Genomic DNA, 19,842 nt, shown 5'->3' with positions numbered 1-19,842 from the left:
ATTTTCGCGACAAGGGTCATTTCAATACTTTCATTTTACCGAAATTCAAACCAAATAGGTTCACATATCATGTTTCGCATCAAGGGACATCGAGGGACATGTTCAACCTTCATATTTAACAAACATGTAACAATATAAGCTAAAATCTCGTTTTCGCGATAAGGGTCATCCCATTACTTTCTATTTACCAAATTTAAAACGAAATTGGTTCAAATATTATGGTACACAATAAAGGACATCGAGGGAAAAATTCAACATTAATATTTATCAAACTTTTAACCATATAGACTAAAATCTCATTTTTGGGAAAATGGTCATTCAAATAATTTCATTTTGCCGAATACAAAACCAAATAGGTTCACATATCATGTTTCATATCAAGTGAGATCGAGGGACAAGTTCAACCTTTATCAAACTTTTAACCATATAGGCTAAAATCTCATTTTCGCGACAAAGTCATTCCAACACTTTCATTTTTCCGAATATAAAACCAAATAGGTTCACATATCATGTTTCGCATCAAGGGACATCGAGGGACAAGTTCACTGTTTATCAAACTTCTAACCACATAGGCTAACATTTCATTTTCGTGACAAGGGTCATTTCAATACTTTCATTTTACCGAATTTCAAACCAAATAAGTTCACATATCATGTTTTGCACCAAGGGACATCGAGGGACATGTTCAACCTTCATATTTAACAAACATGTAACAATATAAGCTAAAATCTCGTTTTCGCGATAAGGGTCATCTCATTACTTTCTATTTACCAAATTTAAAACGAAATTGGTTCAAATATTATGTTACGCAATAAAGGACATCGAGGGACAAATTCAACATTAATATTTATCAAACTTTTAACCATATAGGCTAAAATCTCATTTTTGGGACAATGGTCATTCAAATAATTTCATTTTGCCGAATACAAAACCAAATAGGTTCACATATCATGTTTCGTATCAAGGGAGATCGAGGGACAAGTTCAACCTTTATCAAACTTCTAACCATATAGGCTAAAATCTCATTTTCGCGACAAAGTCATTCCAATACTTTCATTTTTCCGAATATAAAAGCAAATAGGTTCACATATCATGTTTCGCATCAAGGGACATCGAGGGACAAGTTCACTGTTTATCAAACTTCTAACCACATAGGCTAACATTTCATTTTCGCTATTAAAATGGGAGTAAAGGAAGAAAAAATATTTGAGGGGAAAAATGACATTTGATACAGTTGATTATAGTCATGACTATAATATTAATATTTTTTTATACTGTGTCCATAGATTATTATTTTTCCTTGTTTTGAGAGATTCTCTCTTGTGTATATATTTGTTCATCCCCTTTGTGTAATACAAGTTGATCATTCTAAACTCTACTCAACTGGTACGAACATGCAGAAACAAGTAAAAGCCATCATAAAGGGTGTTGAATTTCATAGATGATGAGATTAATGAGTTTGAACATGATGAAATCAGTATAGAAAAGAAGTTTCTAAAAAAAATTATCTAGTGGATATACAAGTTCCTTGCCTGTCCTTGTTCCGGTTCCCAAACATTTTGTTAAACCCAAAAATTGAACAAAGGCTACAAAATCCGAACTATTGACCTTCAGCTTAAATGCACCCATGTTGTTAAAAGATATAATTTCTTGTGCAACACTTGCACTCTGTAGAATACATGTCATCGCATTTAATTGTAAGCTTCGCAGACTTCTGTCTATTTTATATATTTATGTTCACTTCCATTTTCTATCACATTTTGTCATTTCCTTCAGTTACTCAGCACTTTAGACTTTACAAACTCAAATAATCTGTTAGGTATCGGGTGGTATTGATAGGGTAACTGCTGATGCAGTCAGTTATTTCAATATATAGTTATTTAGGAGCAGTTAGCATTTTGTATAATATGCAATATTTGTATTCATTAGGAGCAGTTAGGCAGTTTATGCAGTAATTTGTATTGATTAGGAGTGGTTACAGGCAGTTTATGCCCTTAGTTTATATAAATAAGACCATTTGGCAACAACAGTAGGGAGATTGAGAATTATTCAGTTAGGAACCTTGTTGGTTTTTGGGCAGAGAGAGATGTCTCTTCTCTGAGGAGCTTTTGCTCTAGGATTACAGAGGGTTGATCTTCTGTAATATTTTCTTTTCAATCAATAATACTATTTCTTTTGTTTCTCTTTAATTCGGGTTCCTAACATAATATCTATTAATTTGCCCCTTCCTCTATTACAATATTTCTTTTTCCACTCAAAGGAAAAGTAGAGGGATTGGAGAATCATTGCAAGGGAGACTACATGGAAAATCTATTTCCAATTAATACACTGCTATGTAAATTTTCACCTTATATGAGGAATTGTAAATCATAAATATTCATCCCCTATAAGCAGGAAAAGAAAGAAAGAAAAGATAATACTTCCAGCAAAGATATTCATTGAAAAATGCAACTAAAATCAAACAGCATCTGCATAAGTCTACTCTATCAGATGGAGGAAGGCGAAAAAGGGATTAGGTATGTACCTGCGCGACTCGATCAATGTCTGAAAGCAATAGCAATTTTCTATTCACTGGAACTTTCAGAAAAAGAATCTGCCGAATTTCTTACACCAGAAATGAAGAACAAAGTTATAATTTAATTCGACCGTGTAACAACAATTTCATAAACTCTTGTGATACAAACACATTCAAAAAACTTGTGTGCGAATTTGTACCAGGAATAATAGCGTGTATGAAACTAATGACTTGACTTGCCAGCGCCAGGTGTTTAGAGGTGATGGACTTCAAACCAGACACCTGAACACAATTTAGAAAAAATTAGAAACCAAAAGAATGACAAAACTCTAAGTTAATTGAAATGGGATCAAGTTCGTTAAGCAAAACTGTTCGAAAGCCGAAAAAATCAACAGCTGCAGCATTTACTTAGGATATAGTTTAACGAAATGATGCACACTGTTTGAAAGCCGTGAATTTTTTAACTCAGCATTGTCCTGCGGTTTTTTTCCAGTGCAGGACAATATATAAGCTGATATGAAATGACTCAATATATGCTCCCCAAGCTGGGTTTCATTAACACATTAGTTGAAATCTGATAGGGTCACTATTAATGAAAGGTCCATTATTAATGTGGGGGGAGAAATAACAGAATGGGGCACGTGGGGTAAGGGGATTAAAGAGAGAGAATGTGAGAATTCTGTTATAATAGAATGGGTTTTGGAGGGGGGGGTAACAGTATGAGGGGGTATGAAAATATTTTGGGTAACGGTTATGGCAACCTATCATCTTTTTTCTTGGTAATAGAATGGTTTTATTGGAAATATTTTGGCTTGAGGAAGGATACTAATCCAACTGTCTTCTTCGTTTCTGCATTTCTATATTTTGCTTTCTGTTGTACAGTTACAGAGGGATACGCCTCAGATTGTAAATTGCAGAGCTCCATTATTTTCTATTTCAGATATGAATATATTAGGTTTTTATCAAATTGGCATCAAAGAGCTCAGATCCTTGGAGCTTCTAATATTTATTTTAAAAAAAAAAACGAAATGGAAGCATGGATGAGAAGATTGGAACAGGATGAAAGTAAGGAGCAGCCCCTGAAAATTGATTCTAACTTATTGAGTCAAACAATTGTATTTTTGAGCTTATAAGACCATTTTTCCCTATAGTGTTGAATGTTGGGCAGTGAAGGGAAACAAGAGAAAAATTTATTGTATTGGAAATGATAATGAGTGATGAGATGGATAATGGTCAAACTAAAAGAGATAGAGGAATACCTAAATTCTTTTGCAGAAATCACTTGGACGTTGCTCTAGATATATGCATCTTATTTATAAAAATAGTTTTTATATCTAAAAGGATCCAAAAATTCAGAGAACAATACAAGTACTACCTGCATTGCTTTAGCCCCAAGCACAAGTTGACATGTTCTTGTGTTGAAACACTTCAAGATTTCTACCACACGGAGAACAACTTCTGAAGATAGTGCTGGCAAAAGGTTGTTCATATCAATGTATTCTGACAACATCTTGAGCAATATCAAGCCACTGGAAGCAAACAGAAGATATTGAAGTACTTTAAATGCATTCTCACAGCTGAGGGCTAAAATGGGAGAAATTATAAATGATGAAAAGAGAACAATTTTATCAAATTAACCGTATTAACTATTGGTTGATTCTCATTATCGTAAACCCAAAGTTGAAAATAATAACTTGGGAGCGATACACACGATACTAATTAGAGGGCATAATTGGAAAAAAGTAATTAATGTTACATTGAAAACTGAAAAATAACAATTTTGGGGGCAAATTCATTTTCGCAAATGTAACAATTATTATGGAACAGAAGGACTAATAATAATAATAATAATAATAATAATAATAATAATAATAATAATAATAATAATAATAATAATAATAATAATAATAATAATAATAATAATAAGGGTTAAATATGTTTTTGGTCCCTATAAATATGTCAACTTTTCATTTTAGTCCCTCTAAAATTTTCCTTCAACTTTTAGTCCTTATAAAATTTTCAATCACTACTTTTGGTCCCTATTTTTAATTTAATTTTTGTATTTTTTAATGAAATTGTGCAGAAATGTATAAAATATTCTTAAAAAAATTCCTAAAAAAAATTAGAATTTTTTAACAAAACACAAATTAAATATGAATTTTTAACCTTAAAACATATAAAAATTCATATTAAATTCATGTTTTGTTAAAAAATTCTGAATTTTTTTTGGAGTGATTCTTATAATATTTTGAATTTTTCTGAAAAATTTTATTAAATAATATGAATTCTACATATGAGTTTACTTTAAAAGAGGGACCAAAAGTGAAGATTGAAAATTTTATAGGGACTAAAAGTTGAAGGAAAATTTTAGAGGGACTAAAACGAAAAGTTGACATATTTATAGGGACCAAAAACATATTTAACCCTAATAATAATAATAATAATAATAATAAAAAATACTTGAGTATGCCTACACAAGCATATTAAGAGAGAGAGAGAGAGAGAGAGAGAGAGAGAGAGAGAGAGTGAGGAAAAGAAGACACAATGAATAGAAGTTGCATACAATAGGGGGCAAAAAGAAAACAAAGTTCAGTCCAGATGACCAACCAGTTTACCATGTGATAACCAACACCTTTGTAGAAAAGAGGTTGAGATGCAGATTTTTTCTGATCTTTCTCAGTGCTGATACTCTACGATTTACTATGACCTCTATTTGGTTTCTTAGATTCATCGGTGGAATCAGTCTGCTCAACATTCTGTTCAGCATTTGACTGTCCAGTGTCTGCCATCGGCCGAGCATCATTGTTAGTCGCCAAATCATGGTAACTGTTTGAATTATCTTCTTCAACAGCATTAGGGTCCCCAGAAGACAATGCATCCAATGGAAAAAGCGTATTGATAATGGATTGAAATTCATCAGGAACATCTATCTCCACCCTTGTTTCCTGGTCAAGCACTGCCATAATTTTTGACACCTAAATGCAAAGCAAGGGATATTAATAGAGATGAACAGTTTTTTGAGGAAATAATATATAAAACACAACGGAAAGCACCAAATTTAAACTGACCCGAGAATCATGCTGACAATCAATAAAAGCCTTGGCCTGTGAATGCAGTATCCCACGGATGCTGTATCCCAATCTTCCACCAATCTGTTAGTTTTAATTTGGGAGTTCAATCAGGAAACTAAAACCACATAATTTGAAATTTAAACTTTAAACCAAAATGAAAATATGTACTTTTTCTGTAGCTGTAATGAACTCATGGGTGATGTTGTAAACAGTTAGAAACTCCTGCAGTTTCAACCTAGGATGGAGAGTAGCACGGACCCCCAGAAGTTTTGCCCATCTTACATGAGCAGTATCACATGCTGCAAACACAGCTTCTGCGTTTTCTCGCAATACATCAGCTCTGTTTAGGACCAGATTTTTTGCGAACATGAAATAAATTGGGCAGCAATTAAAACACAAAAGTAATGGCAGAAAGCATACTAGATCAAAGTATAATTTATTTTATAATTATATAGTCCATGTACTAACTTTACAAGCATCTAGTGGACTCCATATCATGGTCTTAACCCCCATTATCATATTTTTTAAGAGAGAAGATTACATAAGAGCAATTAGTTATTAGTAACCAGTAAAAGAAATACAGTACTTCAATCCTAGCAGCCTCTAAAACAGAAAAATTACTACTGAAGGACTAAACAAGATAAGATAAAACATTTGAGAGGAGTATCACCATACGGATTCAACATTGTTAAGGGGATGGATGATAGTATGTTTGCAAAAGATAATGTCGGCAGCAAGAAAATGTCCCAGATATATTAGACATGCATGCTATAGAATATAGATGGTTTTACTACAGCTGAAGTCATGTGGCAAACCACTCAAGTCTTAAGGGAACAGAAAGTAGTGGCACTTAACAATATTCTAGCTCATTTTTCTTTTAATTTTCCTCTCACAATTCTGTCCAATTTCGTTTTTTGTAGCCTGGTTTTTAAAATGATGGGACAGATCCATAATGCTTTTAGTGTAAAACTTTGTGTACCTTCTTCACCTATCAGATTGAACTTTCGAGTTAACTGGCTTTTGACATATAAATAGTGTTCTGGTGTTTAAAAAGAGTTCCTACGAATAAGGATTCTATAAAGGAATAGTCCTCGTTCAATATATTACATTTGTCACCATTCAATAAAGTATCAACAGTTCAAACTTATAAGAGAAATGAAAAATATTTTGCACAAAACAACAAGTATTTCATTTCAATACAATTATTTATCATTTCTATTAACTTAAAACTAGTATTTCATTTCTATACTCCATTAATGAGTTTAGGTGTTTCTGTGAGAGGAAAATTAGCTCCTACATCATAAATTACATGCTTCTTCCAATCTAAACACAAAAGAATCCAGAACAACTTTCCATTACAAGTGTATTAGAACAAAGAGCCTATATTTAACCTGAAATTTTTTGACATATTTGAGGAGCTCACAGCATCTATTGCTTTTCCGTGAAAAGATGGACCCTTGGCAACATTCTTTTGAGGTGAATATGGCAAAAATGTGGTACCATGAACCTCACTTTCTTGGGATATTTCTGCAGCTGCAGCACCATGCGCAATTGCTGCAGCAACTGAATCAGAAGCATAATGACCATCACAGTTGCTCAAAATCCATTCAATGGCTTTTTTCACTTCAGCCGCCCGCACTAAATGTGCCTGCAATCACTAAAAAGAAAAAAAATCTTATTACATCACTCTTACAAAAGCTGATAAAGTGCAAACCATTGGAAAGGTAAATTTCAGTAACATGGCTGTAACCCTAGACACATAATACCTATTCTTGTACATGAAATATAGCCAATACATAGAGTCTCCCTAGGAAGATAAAACATGTAAGTTTTTAACATTACAAGTTGGCATAATAGTCAATAATCCCTTTCTTGGGCAATAGCCATTGATAATGAAGGTTTAATGTACCAAGAGACAAAATTATGCAGTAAAAACTATACAGCATACAATATATTCTAATGCTATTAAAACCAATCTAATATATGGAAAAGTTCAAGTCCTGTGATTGCAGAATTCGTGGATGCAAACCTTGTCTGCCATGAATAAAATGTCTTTAGGTTTCACTGTTCTAAGTATTATAAAAGTTAAGGAAACACCACAAGATTGTCAAGACAAAGAATTTCTAAACCAGGGAGCGTTTTGATTCATGTACATGTGATATTTGTTGATGTTGATATTTAAATAAATAGTAGATAATTATATTTACATTGTAAATATATTTTACCTTACTCTTTAAGTTACTTAGCATAGAATATTATTTAGAATATTCCTTCTGTAAATATATCCTAGCTTAGTCTCTAAGTTACTTAACTCCTATATAATAAATCTTCCGTAGTGCTATTCAGACGCACAGTTTTCATCATATGTCTCTCTTTTCTCTCTTATTCAAGATTTGATATAACTCGGATTTCAGATTCTCACATATATAAAGAAACAAAACTAAACACTCAAGGAGTTACATGAAGATCACGATCACTTCAAAGATAGCATAGAGCATAATGATCGGACTTCAGATTGAAAATATATTGTATTTTCTTGTATCAAGGAAAGGAGAATGTACAACATGTATACAAGAAGTTAACCTGATCAATCCCTACCGGTTAAGGAATAAAAAATAACTAAAAAGGACACTTGGGAAATAATACCAGAAACACAATCAGGATATTATCTGAACATAATGTTACAATATCCCGACATGCCCCTTAAGGTGAAGCATATACATCATATGTGTTGAGATATTAAGATTGATTATATCAAGATTTGCTAGTAGTAGGATTAATGATAGGATAATATTCCTATTTAGATTCCATCTCACGTGTATAAAAATATTTGTTCAGCCCTTTTCACAGTTAATGAGAAATATTTATATTCAAAATGATATCTATAGCAAGGTTTCTCTTTGGGCATCACCGAACTAAAAACTAGGTTACCCTTGAGGACACAAAGAATAGGGCTTAAGAACCTTGCTATGAATACCAATAGTAATTGAAAATAAACTGTATTTTCATGTATCAATGGAAAGAGAATGTTCTATATACATTACTACCTTTGTTCCTCAATATAAGCTCCTTTTTTTCCAGACAAAAAAAAAAAAGTGTCCGTAAATATAATCCCCATTTCAAATTACCAGATACATTTATTTATTTTTTTCAAATACACACAATTAATACTACTAAATGTTTTGGGAGATGAGGTGTCAGAGTTGAACACATCCATAAACAAAATGGTATTTTAGGAACATCTATACACAAAATAGATACATTGAATACAATACCCACTTTTTTTTTATTTTGGTACAACACTACCCACTTTTGTTTTGTTTCGAGGGAACTACCCACTTTTTTTATTTTTTTAATATATGTGAAAATTGCAAAAGGAGCATATAATAATGGACAAATGTATGATATATATATATATATATATTGAGAGATGAGGAGGAATCACATTACACCAGTGTAACAATTGGATAGTGTTACAGTTCTCAATAAATTTTTATCAAATACTTATAAAACAAAATTTATTGTTGGATTCAAAGCTCATATCGTATAGATTTTTTCTGCAATTGCGTTTTTGTAAATCTAATATAATTTGATATGTGATTCGGAATGTCAAATCAAATGACTTTAGATTTAGATAAACACTTATAAAAATGATTTATATCATATAAACTTTCAATCCATTAGTGACTTTTGTAATACACACACAAAAGGTGTTGGATAGCTCAACTGGTTTGAACTAAGAGATAAGGAGTTGGAGGACTTGGGTTCAAACCCGGACGAAGGAGAAAAACTAATCTAACAACTAGCGACTAATATTTGCCATTAAACAAAAAAACGCAAACACACACACACATATAGATGAGGCTAACCTAATTAATCGCGAAAGATTAGGGAAGATAATCAACTAAAAGGAGAAAATAGCAAAGAATCTCAGGAATACAATAGGATAATACCTAAACTGGTACCAAGACTATTTTACAATATCTCAACACTTGGGAACAATCAATGCTTCTAATCTCCAATGGAAGTTTCTTCAACGTGGAAATGCTACCTTTAGGTACTTACTTTCCATATAGGTGTTTCCTAAGTAATGTTCCCTAATTATGAATAATACGGGAGGACCATTAGGTACAAGACTTCTCTTTTAATGCTTTACCATGTCTGACCTTTTTCTTCCTTACACTATAACACTCATATCCACAATTTCTAGTGTCCAAGATCAAATTTTCTTGGAGTTTACGATTGTTCCGTAACTTAAAAAACAAAGAATGAAATGGAGTGGAATTGCAAACTATCACTCATATCTGCTAAAACTTACAACATACTTCTAAATAGTAGCGAAATTGATTTTTTATGCAACTTTACTCGGCATTATCAGGAAAATGATGGGAAAAGAAAATGTTTCTGACTATGCATGTTGTTAGGACATATGAGAGGATGTTTTAAGAAATTAGTAGGTGATTAATTAGGTTTAAGTTGATTATTAGTAAGTGGTCCATTAGGATTAAATAATAAGAGGCCCATTAGGGTTAAATAACAGAATGTTCTCTTTATCTGTATGTACAGGGGAATTCTTGGGAGTTTAAGAGATGACAGAATAAGTTTTCTGTTAGGGCCAGAGTAGGATTCCTCTCTGAGTTGTGTCGGAGCTTTGCTCAGGGAGTAGTTAGAGAAACTCTCTACTACTATTTCACCATTTTCATTACTATCAATAAAGCACCCTATTTAAATTGGTAGAAAACAATGAGTCCAGCAAGCGAATTAACAATAATACAGAAAAGCAAGAAGAAAAAACAGATGGTTTATAAAGCAAGGTGACATTTTCAAATTTTCCTTAATTGCAGAGTCTGTGTATTGTGTATTAGTGTCTGTGCATCTCAGCAATGCCGGCAAGATATCATTAATGTGTGTTGTCTATATTATTAAGACTAAATACATTTCAAAATATACAAGAATTATAGTCTAGATGGACACAACAAAAGTCAAGTACAAATTACCTGTACAATCATGAAAACAGCACTCAAAAGATGGACAAAGCAATCAGATGACAGACTCTTTAACTTGCTAGCAAGTGAAGCACCACCACCTGAGTCACTATTAAACATTAGAAAGTTGAAAGTAGAAAAGTGCTTATAAAAGAAAGGTATATATATATATATATATATATATATAACAGTCTGATTACAAACCTATTTACATTTTATGAGATGTGACATAAATAAACAATGCAACAAATTGTTACTGTTCAATGGTTGGATCCACACAAAAATTATGTTTGAGTTATTAATGTAACAGTGAAAATAATAATTTAACCCCCAACCCATATATAAGATTTAATTTCTGATAGCCAAATATCAATAGTTATGCTATAGAAATTCTCACCATCTGCCTCTACAGCTCTGTCTCCAGAAAAGAACTCCGATTCTGAAGCTCGAGCAGCAATAACTGGAAGCAACTCAGCAACGGCAGTTTTAATAGCACTCTTCATATCAGCAGTCAGTGTGTCTCGATAGATCCTCAGAACAGAGGGAAGTTTAGCCTGAGAATAAGAAAACCATAAAACCAAAACAAGCTAAATTCCAGAAAACCAAGTTTTCGACTACCTGGGGAAAATAGTATAATATCATCTAACAATCCTAAGACTCATTCAAGAAAGGAGCATAGTGTGCATTTCTAGAAGCTAAAAGAACAAGGAATAAATTTCAAAAAATAAACTGAAAAGCTTTAGGAATCGTAAACATATCTTATAGGTCTCTCCCCACAAAACATGTGAAATCTTAATATCCTAAATTACGAATGTTAGGGGGACCGGGGAATTTGGAATACTTTGTAGACAAGTTAAAATTAAATCTTCATGGGAAAATTTATTTTGATTCCAGGTCAACAAATTCCCTCCAAGAAAGAGACGCATCAATGAATGGCAGTCAAATGTACAATTATTATTTTTGAAATAGTGCATGTGCATGTTAGGGACAGTTGTCCAATTCATTTATATCCCTTACACCACCTAGATGGATAAAACTTGGTTGTTATTGTATCATATACATAGTTTACTGCTCTGTGGTCTGTACTACAAAAAGGGCTTCGAGGAAAATTTCAGTTAATAAGATGAAAGTATAGATGGCATGGGGAAACAACAAACAGCCACCACCTAATTAATGGACTGTAATTGTGCGGTGTTAGTATTCCCAACTCCACATAAAATAACTTGTTGCCAAGACTACCTCTGCGGCTCTGCCACTCCAAGGTTTTCAGATTCCATGCCTCACATAGCACAATTAGAATGAATCGCGAGGAGTTTCAGGAGAATTACATTGGAAGCATAAAGATGAAACTTTCAAGGTGATGTTTCTTTGTGTGCAACATAGTTCATCAATTATTTTTATGGTACCAGATCTCAGACGATTTTTTCTGTCTCTTATCTTATCCTCATATATCTGTTACCAACTGCCAAGCGTTTACAAATCACTATGAAGGATAAAAGGAACAGCATATCCTCAAAAATACAAAAGAATAACTAGTTGCATGGATCTTAGTGAAGATTTTTCATCAACCAAAGGTATTATTCAAACTCCCATGACATGATATAGAAATTGAACTAGCATAAACAACAAATATTTTTAATAGAGAAACGAAGCAGCAATTGAGGTAGATATTGTGATTTATTGTGGCCTGTAAACAAAAAATCATCAACAAATGGATTAATTTTTTATCTTGATTTGGATAAAAGATGGTTGTTATTGTGTTTTTTTGTGGCTTGGAAACAAGTAATCCTAATTATCAACTGGAAAGTTCAGGAGTGTATTTTTTTGCTTGTCGCTTTTAAATTTGTTTAAGGGTTGGTCTTAACAAACTACATTCTTATCTTTTTATTTCGGTTTCGTATATGATTCGAACTAAATTCATCCACGTTGCTTTATTTTAAAATGTTTTAAACTTACGCTTATTTAAAACATGTTTTCTTTGTCCATCAATGCTTGTAACTTTGAAATCTTGAGTTTTGGTAATGATATAGTGGTAAAAAACAATTGTATATTTTTGAAGAAAAACCGCAAGTTGTGTTATGTATTGGATGTTTAGTAATGTATTGTTTTATTTTTGTAGCATTCTTTCAGCAGAGTTTATTCGATCTTCTTTAACCGATGCTGCAGAATCAGATGTGATAATTTTATCTAAAGCTAAATCAAGAGCTTCCCTGCTGATGAACGGAAAAGATGATGAAGTAAGATCGTATCTTAAATTACTTTTATCCTTAACACCTCTTTTTGTTTTGTCTCTTTTATTTTATATGAATCTTGTGCTGGAGATCTGTCAATTGTTTACCATTATTATGTTATAGAGGGTACTGTCACAGGGATTTCTTCATGTAAAATGTAGTTGGCATATTTTAAAGTGAACTGTACTGTCAGGTTGTCAAACTCTAGTCGAGAGTGTAGGTAAAATCTCAGAGCTTCCGTTGATTCGTAGAGTATACCTAATATAAAAGATGTTAAAAAAAAAGTATACCTAATATACAAATAATATTAAAAACCTTTACACGACATATATATAAGGGAAATGTTAACGAGTTCCCCCGGGGCACTCTTTAAGACCTTTAAATGGTAATTTTTTTTGAAAATTTGTGTAATCAATATAATCACATTAACACGCCAATAATCCAACATTACAAATTCATAATAAGGCTTACACGCACATTTCACCCCCTAACTTTTAAAATGTAGCGATATTGGCTCCCTTTTAAAAGAAATAACCAAAGCCCCCCCCCCCCCCCCCCCCCCCTCCCCCTCCCCTCCCTCCCTCCCTCCATTTAGCCTCTTTTGCAAAACACTAATTTTGACTTGGTCAATACTATGTGTCACACCATCTGTGTATTTTTTGAATTAAAAAAAGGAAAAGCCATGTGTGTATTTATAGAATTAAAAATAATAATTAATGATGAAATAAAATAAATGGAAAAGGAAAAAAGGGGAGAGCACGTGTTTTCTCCTTCACCATCTCCTTTCCTCTCTCTCAACCCTCTCCCTAACCTCCATCAATATAGCAGCAACCATAAGCCACAACTCTCCAATTTCATCCCCTTTCACTACACGTTCACCAGCTCATCCACAACTTTTTTTTTTCCAAATGACTCATAAACCCACCCACACTTTTGTGACTCAAAATATCACTTTGATCCACCCATTCCTCAACCACCACCAACCCTTTTTCCTTCATTCTCTCTACCAACTGACCACCCAATACCTCATCTAACCTCAGTTATACATCTTCTTTGTCAACAATCTTACCTTAACTACCCACAAAAATTTATGTCCACTTTTCATCAACCCATTTTGAATCTCTCTCATTTGGTCCCTTCCCAACACAGCTCTGCTTTCAAACCAAACATAAACCACAAATCTAATAGGTTGCTCATCTGATGATGTTTCCTTTTGATTTTCTTTCTCAAGTTCAAGAGGAACAAAAGGACAAACACCAGAAACAGAAAGTGACTCTGATTGAAATGAGAAAGGAAAGAGGGAAGACATCAGAGATAAAAACAGAGATGGATAGTCAAAGTGCAGAGATCAAAGGAGGGAGAAGGTGAGTTGACTCACAAATGGTTTGAAACTTTGAACTCGTGAGGACTGGGTTGAGAATCGAATCTGCGATAGCGGACTTGAAATTGGCATGGACGGGGTGAAACCATGGAGGCTCCATTATCCGATGGTAGAACCGGCCTCCGTAAGTGAATGGGTGCGGTTCCGTGGTGGTCGGAATCGCAAAGGGGGAACCACCATGGTAGAACCGTCCTCCATAGTGAAAGGGATTTTCATATTAGTGATCTTTTCAGACTCGGCTCTTTGCCCTGTGCAGTATCAGGTTTTAAATTAAGTTCGAAAAACATGAGTTTAAAGGAGTGTTTGACTTCCAAATAGGTTTGTTAGGGATTGACTTGTGATTCACTTGAAGAATCCAAAGTCAAAACTCTTCTTTGTTGGAAGTAGTTAAGTAGTTGAAATAAGTATAAGTAGCAGGATAAATGAAGGTATTGTTGATTCTTGCTACCTTAAGCACAAATGCACAATGATAAATATTTTCATCGAGTACTCTAGCATTTAATCCAATGTTTGAGAAGCTGAAATCTCAAAATGTTATGTTGCGTGGATTATGTTCTTTCTGTTATTATATTTTCTTGGGTGTGCATCCGTGTTTTGATAAATATTATTTCTCAATTGTGATGTTTTGAAGTTTTGAGGATGCAAATTTTGATCTAATCTCTACCTAATCATAACCAGGCAAAGTTAGAAGAAGAAACAACCAATTTCAAAGATAGTCTTCTCCCTACTGTAATTGGCTTGCTTAGAACAGTGAGTATTAGCTGCATTTACTCTTATTCTGTATCTCTCTTTCTTATCAATCAAAATGATGTGTTTTACTTGGATAAACCAACCCGAATAATCAGCAGCTGACTGAACCAGATTCATGTGGTACAAATGTTTTGTATCCACAGGCACCTATTCTTATAAATTTATATATTCAAAATCTAGGCAAGAATTTATATACAAATTCTTATAAACCTAAGTTAAAATTCACTACTTTTAAATATTGACTGTTCTTTCAAACAAAAAAAAATATTGACTCTTAAATGGGTGCTTTTGGCTTCTAGATGGTGCTTAAGTCAGATTGGTAAACTTGATAAATGTGGATTCATCTTTCTCCACTGTCTTATTTTTCACTTCTGTTTCTTTTAGGATGGCATATTGATTTTCAATGGTTGCATCCCCCTACTTCTTTATCAAAACAATTTATTTTTCTACCATAAGAACAAAAGATTTCACAGATAGGCCAAGTGCAATGCAAGCCCGAAACATTTTTTCAACCCATCAAAGCCATTAGCAGAGTGTAAACTTCCCTATCACCATCTAAAGATCAAAAGCAAAAACAGAGCTATCCAAAGAAACCTTATAATTCAACCCTATTCTCTTCCCATTATTACAGGGGAACAAAAATCACAAAAAGCAGTAGAAAACACTGTCAAATGAATTTGCAGATGCAGGTTAACGGAATACACAATCTTGATAGATCTGGACATCAAAAAAGGTGTACCTGTTTATGGATTCTATAAAGCCTGTCACATGATCTCTAAGATGGCGAAAGCAATGCAAGCCAGTGAGCTCGTCTCCATCCTACCAAAGTTACAGGAAACAATAAGACTAAAATTAGCATAAATTTTCTTCTCGTCCTTCAGGAATCCCATTGATGTTAAAACATAGACTGTGCCATTAACAGACTAAAAAGGAAACTAGGTAAGTTCGACACTGTAAGTAATTGATGTCAGCTGTAACTTAAAAGGAAACTGGCACAATTCAATATTATGATTGGTATCTGCTACCCAAACACTGATTGATATCAGCTACACACACATTTACTAAGACATTACCCATCCACGATAAGATCTGGTAACATCTAAACATGTTCAGTGATTATGCAAAGAAAAGGAACATAATGCAGTACCTACGCATATCACAAAGTAAATATATCGTGATCAATATGGATAATGGAATCAACATAAACCTTCTTTCTAATTTCAATGCTTCAAAGCAATTATAATTGTAGGGGAAAATATATTCTAAGTAGAGGATACCAACTACATTGTACCTTGGATTTTTTGAACTGAATAAAATTTAGGAATTACTTATGTTGAGTTATCCATCATATTCTATTAAGTTGACTAAACTAAAAATCATAATAAGTCAAGACTTAAGATACATCCCTAGTCATGATAGGTCAAACACATATAGTGCTGATGAAAAGATAAACAAAACTAAGTCTACGATCATGAAAACAAGTAGTAGTTAAGAATAATATTCAGAAAATATCATATAATAATTAAAGTATACCAGCAAATGTTGCAAATCATCAGTTACATCCAGTGCTCCAGCACAATCTGCAGATGCAACAAGCTGTATCACAGCAAAATATATCAACTTAAAATGGATTTCCAGTTGTCAAACATTCATAAAAACGACTAAAATAATAAAGGAAACATAGGAAAATCAAACAAAATTATCGCCATACTAATTTTCGAAGAAACCTGTTGCATAAATTGATTAATTACAAGCTCACAGAACTGCTACTACAACAACCCAAAGAAAACTGCAAATAGTTTCCCCACAAATCTCAATAATTCATTAATCCTATTCAGTATAGCTTCCACATTTACAGCACTAACACCTCTCCATTACAACGATTCAAAATAAAAACATTCGAAATTCAAAACTCTGAATTATTCACTAGCTAACAGAAATAAAACTGCATAAGATTAACTGGAATATCTGCAGTACCGATAGTACTTCTATTCGAAGGCGTGTCCAGAGTCCGACACAAATGTGTGATTACGTTCAATCATGCAATTTTCAGTAATTGTTATCAGTGTTGGCGTGTCATTGTTCCGCAATTCTCAATAACATTATTCAGTAAAATTTCTAACATTCACAACACTAAAACCTGAACACTTCACTCTAAAATCAATGAATTGAATCAAAAAACTCAAAATCTAAAAATGAGGATTGTAAAGCGAAATCTAACACACACTAACATAGAATCTTGACACAAAAATTCAAAAAACGAACCAATTTGAGAGCAGAGTGCTTGATTAACATATAGTATGAGCCTAAGTTTCTGCTGAAGCGCCAACAAATTCGTCCTTGTACCATTAAGCAACTGAATCTGCCTCGCAGACTCAACCAAATCGGAATCAATAAGCCTAACCGTATCCTTCAATTCACGAATCCTTGCACATCCTTCCACGATCTTCCCATTAAGATCCTGCAACTCACCCTGCGCTTCAAAGAACGACGACGATCTCAACGAGATCTCCTTCACAAGATGAAGCTCAACCACATCAAGATACTGCGAAAGCTTCTCCTGCAAAACGGCGTTCTCAGCAAAAGTCGAGAACGGACACGCCGCGCGGAACGTAGCGCCTTCTTCGAGATGAAAGTCTTGTTTGAAGTAAAGAGACGGAACTTCACGGAGACACGCGACGAGTGCTTCTCCGGCACCGCCGTCGTCGGAGATAGTTGAGATCTCGCGGTTAGCGTGTTTGCGGATTTCGTCGAAGCGGTGGAAGGGATCGGAGAGGGAAGAGAGATAAGGAAGGAAATCGGATCGGGTGAGAGTGGAGGCGGATTTGGTGGAGGAGATAGGGGTGAATTCGGGAGAGGAGATTGTGGTGGAAGAGAGAGGGTTGTTGAGGATTGAGGAGAGATTGGATTGTTGAAGAGTCTTTGGAAAAAGATGGGGAAGAGGTTGAGGAAGATATGGAGGTTGTGCGGTTGAGATGGGTGGTGGAGAAGGTCGGTGATCTTCCCTACGACGGTTGTTGAGAAGCAGTGGCGGAGCCACGTTACACCCAGGGGATTCAAGTGAACCCCCTCACTCTGTTAACTTTATACCAATTTTCCATGTTATTTTATTCTTGAACCCCCTCAACACTTATGTCTTGCACCACTATCTCATAGAAATTAGAAAGTTTGCGCCTAGCTATGCATGTATGCAGCTCATTGACAATATTACTTTTTAATAAGCCCGATGATAGCAAGCTGTGCAACTTAGTCAATTAAAACCAATATATATCAGTAAAAATGGTATGGACAAGATTTTGGTTAAGGTTTTAGTGGAATTTATAATATAAAGTTATAATTGATCATTAGCAAGGGAATAATAGAGGAAAAATTGTAAGGTATGTTAATTTTTATTAAACAATTTATATTAAATCTTTAGCAACATATCATTAATTATGCTATGATTTTTAGCACTTTGTGCTAAATCTTATGATGATAAAAAAAAAAAAAACATAATTCTTTTTTTTTCTCTTTTAGAGGTTAAATTTGCAAAACAATATTAGTTATCAACAATTTTTTTTTAAGGAAGTTATCAATAAATTTAATAATACTACCAACTTTTTCAATTTATATTTTTAGGTCAATAAGATCTTATATTTAGAGACGATAAAAAAATTACACCCATGTATTTAAGAATATGCGACATTCCAAAAACAAATTTGACTGAAACTAAAAGACATATGGTCAACATAGATAATGAGTTGACTATTTAGTGTTTCATAGAACGAAATCACGTTGAGGACAATTGTCGAGTATGCATGTAATATTTTGCATTTAATATATATTTTTGAATATGTATATATATATGTGTGTGTGTGTATATATATATGTGTGTGTGTGTGTGTGTGTGTAACTATTGATTATAGTTCAAAAGTCTGAACCCCCTGACTCAGGGTCCTGGCTACGCCACTGTTGAGAAGGTGGGGAATCCATTTGGATTATAGAGGGGGAGTTAGTTAGAGGACATTGGTTTTATAGTGAGGATTTTAGTTAGTGTGAGGGGGGTGTAAGGGTCCGTTTGGTTCGAGAATTAGGAGGGGAGGGAAGGAGAGAGGAAGAATTTTAACGGAGGGGTGGGGAGGGGAGATATTTTAATTAAAAGTGTGTTTGGTTCGCAAGGGAAGGGGAGGGATTTTAAAATTATTTTACTGTTTTACCCATAAACTTAATTAAATAACGATAATAAAGTAACGAAACAATAACGATGTAATCGATAACAACACGATGTAGACGATGGAATAATGGATTAGTAATAGGGTTGTTACAAGTAGTAATAAAAGTTGTTACAAGGAAAAGTTGTTAATAATATAGAATAAAAGTTGTTACAAGAAAAAATTGTTAATAATATGGAATAAAAGTTGTTACAAGATAATATAACCTAACCTAATAATAATAAAAGTTGTTTCATGGATAATATAACCTAATAATAATAAATGTTATAAGGATAATATTGAGATTTTAAATTAATATAAGGATAATTTTGGCAGTGCAATAAAATTTGCTCCCCTCCCCTCCCCTCCCCTTCTAAAAATTGAACCAAACACTTCAAATTAAAAATCTCCCCTTCCCTCCCCTCCCCTCCCCTCCAAAACTCTCGAACCAAACGGACCCTAAGGGGAGATGGGGGGTGTAAGAGGAAAGGGAAATGTGAATGAAAAAGGTTGGGATCTGGAGGAAGAAGAGAGGAGAGAGTTGAGGTTGGTTTTGCAGTGAGGAATGAAATGAAAATGGAGTAGTGGAAGTGGAGGAAGAAGATCTTTGTATGGAAAAAAACCGGTGGTTGAACCGGGTTTGGGATTGGGAGTTTAAACCGGTATGGTTTAACTGTAGTGTGTGCCAGTGTGGCTTCAAATCTCTTGCATTAATTCTT

General features: G+C 33.8%; 1 long non-coding RNA gene and 1 pseudogene across 2 annotated transcripts; one reads left to right on the top strand and one right to left on the bottom strand.

The window, feature by feature from the left end:
- Nucleotides 1–1,416: 1,416 nt before the first annotated feature.
- Nucleotides 1,417–18,905, bottom strand: LOC146906117 (vacuolar protein sorting-associated protein 54, chloroplastic-like; annotated as a pseudogene). The gene is made up of 16 exons (XR_015020144.1): nt 18,854–18,905; nt 17,199–18,002; nt 16,467–16,529; nt 15,636–15,752; nt 15,017–15,080; nt 14,300–14,431; nt 13,872–14,077; nt 10,969–11,125; nt 10,584–10,672; nt 6,978–7,234; nt 5,755–5,926; nt 5,584–5,667; nt 5,123–5,490; nt 3,891–4,044; nt 2,716–2,797; nt 1,417–2,604 (listed from the first exon to the last, which is right to left on the bottom strand). The product of XR_015020144.1 is annotated as a vacuolar protein sorting-associated protein 54, chloroplastic-like (transcript).
- Nucleotides 12,676–15,011, top strand: LOC146906118 (uncharacterized). The gene is made up of 2 exons (XR_015017754.1): nt 12,676–12,808; nt 14,862–15,011. It is a non-coding gene; the product is annotated as an uncharacterized LOC146906118 (long non-coding RNA).
- Nucleotides 18,906–19,842: the final 937 nt, after the last annotated feature.

This window comes from Medicago sativa, chromosome 7, assembly GCF_051527215.1.
Source record: "Medicago sativa cultivar Bolivia chromosome 7, Bolivia_mono, whole genome shotgun sequence".
Taxonomy (NCBI): Eukaryota; Viridiplantae; Streptophyta; class Magnoliopsida; order Fabales; family Fabaceae; genus Medicago; species Medicago sativa.
Note: the sequence above shows the minus strand (reverse complement) of the source record. Positions and strands in the feature narration are given on the sequence as shown.